Below are 11,030 nucleotides of genomic sequence, written 5' to 3' on the forward strand. Positions count from 1 at the left end.
AAACTTAAATAAGTCTGTGCCAAAGCATGCCAGTAGGAGATTATGCGTATCTATCGGCACGCAAGTGTGCCACGTGTCGGCACGCAAGCGTGCCTGTGCCATATCATGCCAGGGACATAACGGCACGCTCCCGTGCCACGGCACTTTAAACCTTACTCTTATGAGTGCGATCGCCCTCGTACTCATAAGTCGTTTTCGATGATAGAGCTTCCGAATCGACGATTCATACCGTTAAACATTATCTAGAGCATTTAAAACTTCTAGAAATCAAATTTCATAATTTTTCGACATCATTTACCTTACGATCAAAGCTCACAAAATTGACAATTTTTAACGGCTGGTATGGGATGCTTGCTAGTTTAACGGTGTAAAAGAATTGGAATAGGTAGAATTTTTGATAGAAAATTCTATTCACTACCTAGATAAAGACCAATAACTCCGATCTTAAATTGAAGGATCCGATCATCCATTTTTAGGACATCGTTCGATTTTGACCGTTCATTTTATGCCCGTTTGATGGACTTTATTATGATTTCGAAAAATTACGAAATTTATTTTTTTAGAAGTTTCATAATACTCTAGATCATATTTAACGGAGCGATCATCGATCGGAGCCCATCATCGAAAACAATTATGAGTATGAAGGGCCCAATACTCATGAGAGTATAGTAGCCCTACTCTATATATATATATATATATATATATATATATAGAGCCTAGGCTGGTATACTATCGGTAGCCACGGAGGCCTCCGTGCCTACCAAGTTGTTTCAATGATGCGCTTTCAAATCGACGATCGGCTCCGTTAGACTTGATCGTACACTATTATAAAGTATTTGGAACTAAATTTCATAATTTTTCGACATCATTTGGCTAGTACTTTTAATAGTGTAGATCAAGTCTAACGGAGGCGCCGATCGTCGATTTAGAAGCCGCATCATTGAAAACAACTTGGTAGCACGGGAGCCTCCGTGCTACCGATAGTATACCTAGCTAGCTCTCTCTACTATATTATATATAATATATTATATACGGCTAGGCTACTATACTATCTATAGTACGCAGCTCCGGTACTATAGTGTTGGTTTTCGATCCTTAGGCGTTCAAATCAATGATCCACACCGTTAAAACTGATCTAGGGTATTTAAAGTTTCTAGAAATAAATTTTATATTTTTTCGACATAGTTTACTTTATGATCAAACTATTTTAAAATTGTCAATTTTCAATGGCTATTATGACAATTTGGAGTTTAACGGTGCTAGAAGAATCTAAATTTCTTCAAATTTGATAGAAAGTACTTTAAACTATATAGATTAAGGTTAAACATTTCTTGATCTTGAAATTTAAAAGTCCTATGCTCAAATTTTAAAGATTATTCAATTTCCACGTCCATTTTTGATCTAATTTATTTATTAAGTAAAACGATACTCGAAAAAAACTTAAAATTTTATTCCTAAGAAATTCATATACCCTAGATTCATATTTAGGTGTGGGTCGTTGATTTGAACGCCCTAAGATCGAAAACAAACACTATAGTACCGGGGAGCTCGGCTTACTATAGATAAGTATAGTAGCCTAATTCGTATATATATATAGTATATATATACTTATATATATATATATACTATATATATATATATTATATAAATGTAGTTATATAATGAATACGTGTTTATCAACTTTGTAACCCTTGGATCAGTACTATTCCTCCTCATCCCCACTAAACCCTAGGCATCAAAAGGCATAAAAAGCTAGTAAGTAAGCACTATTTTCGTTTACGATCACATAGTATTCTTGTCATCAATGCAAAATATGAAATTCAGACTCATGTGACAAGCCAAGGCCCTGAAAGAATTACTAAGGAAATACCGCATCTGGAGGCTCATTTACTCCGCAATTTGGACAGAAATGGAATTGTGATGCTGGGATCTTGGGTAGAAACAGGTGATATTTTAGTAGGTAAATTAACGCCTCAGACAGCGAACGAATCCTCGTATTCCCCGGAGGATAGATTATTACGAGCCATACTTGGTATTCAGGTATCCACTGCAAAAGAAACTTCTCTAAAACTCCCTATAGGTGGAAGGGGTCGCGTTATTGATGTGAGATGGATCCAGAAAAAGGATGGTTCCAGTTATAATTCAGAAATGAAACATTTATTCTTTATTGTGTTCAATTCATTTCAAAATACTTCAATTGGTACGCCCAAGAAATAGGCCAATTCGGCAGCTTTTATTCTCGTCGTCGAGAGAAAGATCAGTAAGCATTTTCTAAATTTTCGAAATTATAATAAAGTCTATCAAGCAACCATAAAATGAACAGTCAAAAATGGATGATCGGATCCTTCAATTTAAGATCGAAGTTATTGACTTTTATCTAAATATTGAATAGACTTTTTTATCAAAAATTTAACCAATTCTAATTCTTTTACACTGTTAAACTAGCAAGTATCGATCCCATACATCAAAGTTATCAATTTTGAGATCTTTTGATCGTAAGGTAAATATTGTCGAGAAACTATGAAATTTGATTTCTAAAAGTTTCAAATGTTCTAAATCATGTTTAATGGTATGGATTGTTGATTCGGAAGTTCTATCATCAAAATCGACTTATGAGTACGAAAACCATCGTACTCATAAGCATATAGTAGACGGACTATATATATGTATTGCGAGACAACCAGAAGCAGAGGGTAAAATACCTCATTTCATAGGGAACCCCAAAGTGGCTCTATGTCCCAGTAAACGGATCGGAGAGTTATCATGTGGGATTAGGGAATATCCATCTTGACAACTTTATGGGGCTCCAAGCGGGACAAGAGCAGGGAGCCACGTGAGCTCGCCCAGAGCACCCACACGATGTAGGTTGGTCGATACTTTAGATGGGGCAAAAGAGCCCAATGCAACAAACAAAATGAATTCCACTTTCACTTTAAAGAGACATGCTATAAAGATAGCCCAGTTCACAAAGATTCTTATCTCGATACCTCTCAAGATAATTGGGAATTGGGAAGACTTAAAGAAAGAAAAATGAAAAGACTTTTTTATGGTTTGAAAAACCTTTTCTTACTTTTCTTTTCTCCAAAATTTATAAAAAAATAAATTTAGAATTTGATAGTGGATGTGATAAGAACATTGGAGAAATAAGAACACCTTGGTTTGTTGATTAATAATAGGAATTGGATCCCTGAGCGAGCATGAGTCCCTTATAGTTGGATCGACGAAGATGAAGGGCCAAGCAGTGGGGACACCCGAATCATGTCATCCACGAACAGGCTCCGTAAGATCCGTAGAATAGATACTCGCACAACATCTCCTATTCACAGATCTGCGCCTGCCTTTATACAGTTAGATACGAAATTATCAATCTTTGAAACAGGTATTACAGTGGTAGATTTTTAGCTCCTTATCACCGTGGAGGAAAAATCGGACTATTTGGGGGAGCTGGAGTAGGTAAAACAGTACTCATCATGGAATTGATCAACAACATTGCCAAAGCTAATGGAGGCGTATCTGTATTTGGCAGAGTAGGAGAATGTACTCGTGAAGGAAATGATCTTTACNTGGTGGAAATGAAAGAATCCGGAGTAAATGAAAAAAATCTTGCAGAATTAAAAGTAGCTTTAGTCTATGGTCAAATGAATGAACCGTCGGGAGCTCGTATGAGAGTTGGTTTGACTGCCCTAACTATGGCAGAATATTTCCGGGATGTTAGTGAACAAGATGTGCTTCAATTCATCGACAATATCTTTCGTTTTGTCCAAGCAAGATCAGAAGTATCTGCATTATTAGGGAGAATGCCTTCTGCAGTAGGTTATCAACCTACCCTTTGTCACGCCCCGCAACTGCCAATATAATCTGTCGGGCACGCACACAGACCGCCGAACGGACAGGGTCTCCACTGCTCGCCCAAGGCTCAACAACATCATGTACATTGAGTTTTACCCAGGGAAAAACAATTAACATGCATGATTCGCGCGAGGGCAATATACCAGAGCATGAGAGAAGATTAACTTAGCTATTACAACCATTCATTTGAACATCCACACATAACTCACCAAAATACAACCACTGATTCATATTACATACATTCATCTCTCTACAAGTTCTCTCCAAAATATAAAATATTTCTCACATATATTTACAAGGTACTTTAATGCACGGGGGTCTACTACCTAGGGCGCTATGCCCTTGCCGCGATCCTCCGCCGCTTCGCTAGGACTGGGATCTGCAAAACAATGGGGTGAAAACTAAAAGAAGTTCCTAGTGGGTTCGGCCGCCGACTTTTCCACTAGGTCTAAGTAGGCAAAAGTAGAGAAAGAAAGCAATAATGATATGTACTAACAAACTACTATGCCTCAACAATATGATATAATGAGTAGGGAAGTCACTATGCTCATGATGCATGTCATTCATGTCTTTGTAACCCAATCATACCGGCTAACCCGAAGGTTGAGCCCAACTCACAACCAAATCCCACTGATGAGGAGACGCCTGCTACAACCCATCGGGGACTGTCTGCTGGGTAGCTACGTTAACCCAGGTGTGACCACTCCGGAGCTCACTGCTTGAGGTGTCGCAACCACCATCAAGCCGACAGAGTTTCCAATGTCCGCCATTAAGCTTGAGGATACCCTACCAACTAGGGGTAACAATATTTGGGGATCTATCAATCCCTAACATCTAATGTCATGAGTGCTATCACACTACTAATCCAAATACCACCGTTCCATGTCACTATGTTGTCTAAGTTTACATTTTGATTTATGGCACTATAGAGTTTCCAATGGCTAAGACCCAATCTTCATGCGTCCAACATTTATGTTTCTATTTCATGTTTTCTAACTTTACCATGGAAGCATGCAGGAAATTGAATGCACAAAACATACTATCTCTACAATGCACGAGTTCTATACATGTACATATATGACCAACAATAGTAACATAGACATAGGAAGAAATTCAACTGTTTCGGATAGCACCACCCACCTCGTTTCGATGCTAAGAGGCGAGAAACCAAGTCCCGCAATTTATCGACACCGTTTTGGCTTGACCCAAGGATAACGAAGGCCAATCAGTGTTTTTCTCCAACGAAACATCGTAGGCTTGTAGAAACTTCGGTTTAAGTTGCCCAACGCGTCAATTTATCCTTCAATTAAGGAATTAAGGGGTCAATTTCATCATAAACCCCATAACCACAAAAACCCTAATTGCAACCCTAGGGTTCACATACAATGGTCATACACCTAACACCATAGGGATTCATAGGTTATTCTAGGTCTTATTGTCACAAGAATTCCAAAAACATGAATTCTAGGGTAACAAAAGCAAACCCTAACTTAAACTTGCCAAAACCTTGGCCTATTTTACACCTCAAGCTCCACTGTGTTCTAGAGCTTCTTCCACTCCACGAGCTCCAATCCTCTAAATCTCCTTCAAATCCACCTTGTTGGAAAGGTTCTAGAGAGAGGAGAGTGAGAAGAGTCAAGTGAGGGAGAGGAGTGTGTTCTCAGCATGAGAACAAAAGAGGAGGGATTGGGGGCTATTTATAAGTTCCCACAATTGCATTAAGCTCTCCAACAATTAGTATTTGCAGCAGTTCAATTCGCAGCATTGAGAATCGGTACTCGGGTCCTCCAATACCGGTACCACCAACCGGGTACCACAACCCGAGAGCTGGATTTTTGGGTCTTCTATTGAGTACCGGTACGCGACCTCCAGTATCGGTACTTGGCCTTCCAGTACCGATATCCCCATCTCAGTACCTCAACCCGAGAGCTGGTATTTTTGCACTTGTATTGGGTTCCAGTACCAGGTTCCAGTACCGGTACTCAACACAAGTTTTGCAGCTTTAACATTGTTTGAGTCCGTTTTCGTGCCGGATAATGCTGAAAACACTCAAACACTATCAGAGGTCACTTCCAACAACTCCGAAGCCTTCAGGACAAGATATGAACTATGTCCATTCGTTCCCTTCACCACATTGATCATTTTGACCAAAGTTGGTACGATACTTCGGGGAGCCAATACCTTACACCCTTAGTACAGAAATGGGTTCTTTTAACCATGGGTATACAATTCAAAGTTAAAAAAAAAAATCAAGAGACTTATTCTCTTCCAAGAAGTGGATTCAGAACTAAGGTAAGAAATATCTGGAGGAGCACGCATGCATGAAGGAAGTTTGAGCTTGATGCAAATGGCTAAATACTTTAGCGAAGCGGGAAAGCTGGAAAACAATCAGGTAATCAAGAAAGGCAATCAAGCATGCGGTCTAAGGACTGGTGCTTTACTATCAAGAACTCTTGAGGCGTCGAGAATTCTTTGCAGATGAAGAGATGTGTTGTTCGGAAAGAGGAGGACTTAATGATTATTCGTTCGCCGGAACCAGAAGTGAAAATTGTTGTGGATAGGGATCCTATAAAAACGTCCCTTCTAGGCGATCGAAAAATAAAGAAATGGTCTGAACGGAGCATGGATACTTTATTTTATCAGTCCAAGTAAACCATTATTTCAGCTCCATGGTTTCTTTCCCTTGAATCAAAATTCCAAAAATTAAAGTATAGCACTAGATTCAGTTATTTTATTTGTAGGGCTTGTCAAAGAACCCCTCTGGGGGCCCCGGGAAGAGGACCTCGTTTTAAAAAAATACACCGTCTGGGAGCTTTACTAGGAGCTCCTTTGTCGACTCAAATTCCCCCCTTCCTTGTCGCCTTTAGCGGAGCCGACAGGGGATTCCATTGACAACCGGCCGTTCTCCCCGCAACAGGCAAGGCGAGAGGACTCGTTTTGTTTTGGCCAAGTACGAGGACCTATTATCTCTATCAAGATGATTCTACCTCGTCGGATATTTATTCTATCACAACAAGATGGACTTTACCTAGGATGAGAATGGACCAGTTATTAAATCTTGGATGGAAATTTCTTTTACCTATTTCTCTAGGTAATCTGTTATTTATAGTTTACACACTTTTGTATTGCCTCTCCTTACTGCCGTATTTATGTTAATGCACTTTCCAATGATTCGTAAGCAAGGTATTTCTGGCGGGTTATTCACATTTAATTTGATGGTCAGAGGTGAATTGAAAGCTAAGCAGTGGTAATTAAGATCCCCGGGGGGAAAAATAGAGATGTCTCCTACATTACCCGCATAATATATGGAAGGCCCACGGGTCATGAACTTCTTTTCTCGAAGAAGAAGAGGCTCGGGAAACGAAGAGAAGATGTATACGAACGAAAGGATTTTCCAAGGTAAATGGGTCCGTTGGGCACCTAATTGTTTCATCAATGGACTCCTGACGTACACAAAGGAGTGCGGTTCTGTCGACAAATTCCTTCCTCTATATCTATCTCTGAGATGTTTGGAATCTTTGGATTTTTGAAAACTCCATAGACATGCAGAAGAGAAATGCTATCCCCACTCGGACCAAGACATAACTTTTACCAAAAGTTTATTGTGATCTTTTTGTTCAAATAACAATTAAGGTGAAGCAGGGTCAGGAACAACGAATCTCTTTATGATAAACAGATCCATTTTACAAGTTCGTTATTACGGGTAGTTCCTACAAAGGATCGGACTAATGACGTATACAATGCTTGAATTATCGATGTAGATGCTACATAGTTGGTTCTCATCCTTCAGAGACTACGAGTGTAATAGGAGCATCCGTTGACAAAAGGATCACCCTAAGATGATCATCTCATGGCTANTGTTCCAAACATATATGGGTTCCTTACTTCGACAGGGTGCAAATATCTAAATTTCACCCTTTTAGATACTTTTTCAGACCCATTGCCGATACTAAGTAGCAGTCAAAAATTTGTATCCATTTTTCATGATATTATGCATGGATCAGATATATCATGGCCGATTCCTCAGAAGATTCTTCCACAGCGAACTCTGATAAGTGAGATTTCAAGTAAGTGTTTACAGAATCTTTTTCTGTCTGAAGAAATGATTCATTGAAATAATGAGTCACCTCTTCCATTGATATGGACACATCTTAGATCAACAAATGCTCGGGAGTTCCTCTCTTCAATCCTTTTCCTTATTCTTGTTTTGGATATCTCGTTCGTATACATCTTCTCTTCATTTGGGAAACCTTATAAGAAATTTGAGGGTTTTCTATTGATCTATTGAATAGCATAACATAAGTTATCCATAGATAAGGAACAAAAAAAGAAAAAAGGAATTGTGTAGCATTTCGGTACCGATCAAGGCTGCGTTGCTGTGCCAGAGGAAGTATAGCTATACTGATTCGGTATACTCGAAATACACCTTTGGTACAAAATTGACGATCTCACAAAGATGCAATATCAGTAGTTTTCTATTTACTGATCCCATCTTTCACGAAATCAATTTCCTGATGTTTCCGAACGTTTTCAATAAAACCTTCTCGTAAAGTATTTTTAGTGAATTTTTGTTCATCGTACCATTTAATAACTCATAATCAGATCGTGGAAAACATAGAGTTATAGGTTTGGCAGTAGCAGAGGAAGCAGCAGTCAAGCCATTGATTGATGGAGTTTCAAATCTGGCTTCATATAATTCGGAAAACCCTAGTTTTCTCGAAACTGTCCAAAGTGAGAAGCAAAAAGTTTTTGATAAAGACGTTCCTAGTCAATAAAAAGAAAATAAATGGTATCTTGCCCAATTCAATTTTTTCTTGGTCCGTTCCGCCATCCCACCCAATGAATTATTACGTGATCCGAACCCGAAGGCCGTTCGTTCTCTACGGTCATGAATATTTATCCGTAATGCTTAGGAAGAAAAGGTCGTCTTTTTCTTTTTTAGTGATAGGAAAATCTCATCTATTGGTTCATTGTACATATCCATCTTGGTAGCTCGCAAGGCTCATAACCTTGAGGTCACGGGTTCAAATCCTGTCTCTGCAACATTTTTGTTTTTGGATGGTAGGCAAGGAAAGGGGGAAGATAGAACTACTATACTAACCACTATAGTAGTTAGTAGTTAGTATAGTAGTCAATTAATTTTTTATCTTTTTATCATAGTACATTACTTAATTATGATTATGGGCGGATAGCGGGAATCGAACCCGCATCTTCTCCTTGGCAAAGAGAAATTTTACCATTCGACCATATCCGCATTTTCTTCCTCCCTGATACGCACGTATATGTCCACACATATATGACATATATTATATATCATATATGCGGCTGGATCATATTTGTGCAGGGCCAGATACTTAGATAGTATAGTAAAAAGTAAAACTTAGATAGTATACTTCAGATACTATAGTAAAGTAAGATTCCAATTAAGATAGATTAAGATAATCTTATTTATTAGATCCAATTAATAACATTGAAATAGAATTTTTTTTTCAGAACTCAGATTGAATCTTAATATGTCTCACAATTCGAATTTATTTGAAGGAGTGACATTTTTGTTTTTGGATCGGGGAAATACCAAATAAGTTTAAGAAATGAGAGAATTAAGAATAGCTACCAAAAAGACTAATCCAATCCATAATGATGTACCGGAAAATACAACATTCTTGTTACTTGACCAACCATCAGAAGAAGCAAATACAACGGGTACACTAATCAGTAAGACTGATGAAGTCGCAATTAATGCAAAAACAGCTAATTGGAAAGCAATAGTCATGTTTCTAATCCTCCAAGCTACCAACAAATGAACTATACATTTGATCCCGCACTTAGTCAAAATTGTAATAAAATCCATCATGGAGGGATTTTATCATGAATCAATTGATTCTTTTCTTTAGAACTTATTACCACTTTATTTTATTCGGACATGAACTCGGGGGGAGTTTAGTCTTTATTTCACAAGCAGACATACTAGATCATGTATCTATGTATACAGTATACATAGATACATCGAAATATGGATTCGCATCTGGGATGTTTCTACAGATAGTTAGTGTATCATATGGTCATGTTCTATTCGTAGGAATAAAATAGAGATTACCCCTGGGAGAGATGGCCGAGTGGTTGATAGCTCCGGTCTTGAAAACCGGTATAGTTCTAAACAAAGAACTATCGAGGGTTCGAATCCCTCTCTCTCCTTTTGTTTATTGAATAAATTTTTTTCTTTATTTGTTTGGCCCGGCCCCTTATCTTTCATAAAAAGGAATGGCTCGGCTAGGTGGAATAGCCGAGCCAGAACAGAAAAGAACAATAGAATAGATATAAATAAGAAAATCTCAGTTAAGAGGGGTCATGGAAAGAACAGGTTCCAAATCACGATCGATTCCTTTTTCAAACCCTGCAGCAGCTGCGCGGGCCCTTCCCGCATGCCACAAATGCCCCACAAAAAAGAAGAATCCTAGAACAAAATGAGAGGTAGCTAACCAACTTCTAGGAGAGACATAATTGACTGCATTGATCTCGGTAGCTACGCCACCCACGGAATTTAAAGAACCTAAAGGAGCATGAGTCATATATTCTGCTGAACGTCGTTCTTGCCAAGGTTGTATGTCTTTTTTCAGCCTACTCAGGTCCAAACCATTGGGACCCCTTAGAGGTTCTAACCAGGGAGCACGAAGATCCCAAAAACGCATAGTTTCTCCTCCAAAAATAACCTCTCCAGTCGGGGAACGCATTAGATATTTACCTAAACCAGTAGGTCCTTGGGCGGATCCCACATTAGCTCCAAGACGTTGGTCTCTAACTAGAAAAGTAAATGCTTGAGCTTGAGAAGCTTCTGGCCCGGTGGGTCCGTAAAACTCACTAGGATAGGCGGTATTATTGAACCAGACGAAACAACAAGCGATGAAACCAAAGACAGATAAAGCACCTAAACTATAAGACAAGTAAGCCTCCCCAGACCATACAAATGCACGTCGAGCCCATGCGAAGGGTTTGGTTAAGATATGCCAAATTCCACCAAGTATACAAATGGAACCTATCCATACATGTCCCCCAATTATATCTTCTAAAGCGTCCACACTAACAATCCATCCTTCTCCCCCAAAAGGAGATTTTAGTAAATAACCAAATATAACACTGGGGCTAAGGGTCAAGTTGGTAATTTTTCTTACATCTCCCCCCCC

The 11,030-nt window shown here is 38.8% G+C and overlaps 1 protein-coding gene and 1 non-coding gene across 13 annotated transcripts in view; one reads left to right on the top strand and one right to left on the bottom strand.

Annotated features, from left to right (window-relative positions):
* Positions 1-11,030, top strand: part of LOC109720035 (protein root UVB sensitive 5) — a 78,521-nt gene that overhangs the window by 54,863 nt on the left and 12,628 nt on the right. The gene's annotated exons all lie outside the window — the stretch shown is intronic.
* On the bottom strand, positions 9,033-9,103 carry TRNAG-GCC. The gene has a single exon. It is a non-coding gene; the product is annotated as a tRNA-Gly (tRNA).

Source organism: Ananas comosus, linkage group 14 (genome assembly GCF_001540865.1).
Source record: "Ananas comosus cultivar F153 linkage group 14, ASM154086v1, whole genome shotgun sequence".
Classification (NCBI taxonomy): domain Eukaryota; kingdom Viridiplantae; phylum Streptophyta; class Magnoliopsida; order Poales; family Bromeliaceae; genus Ananas; species Ananas comosus.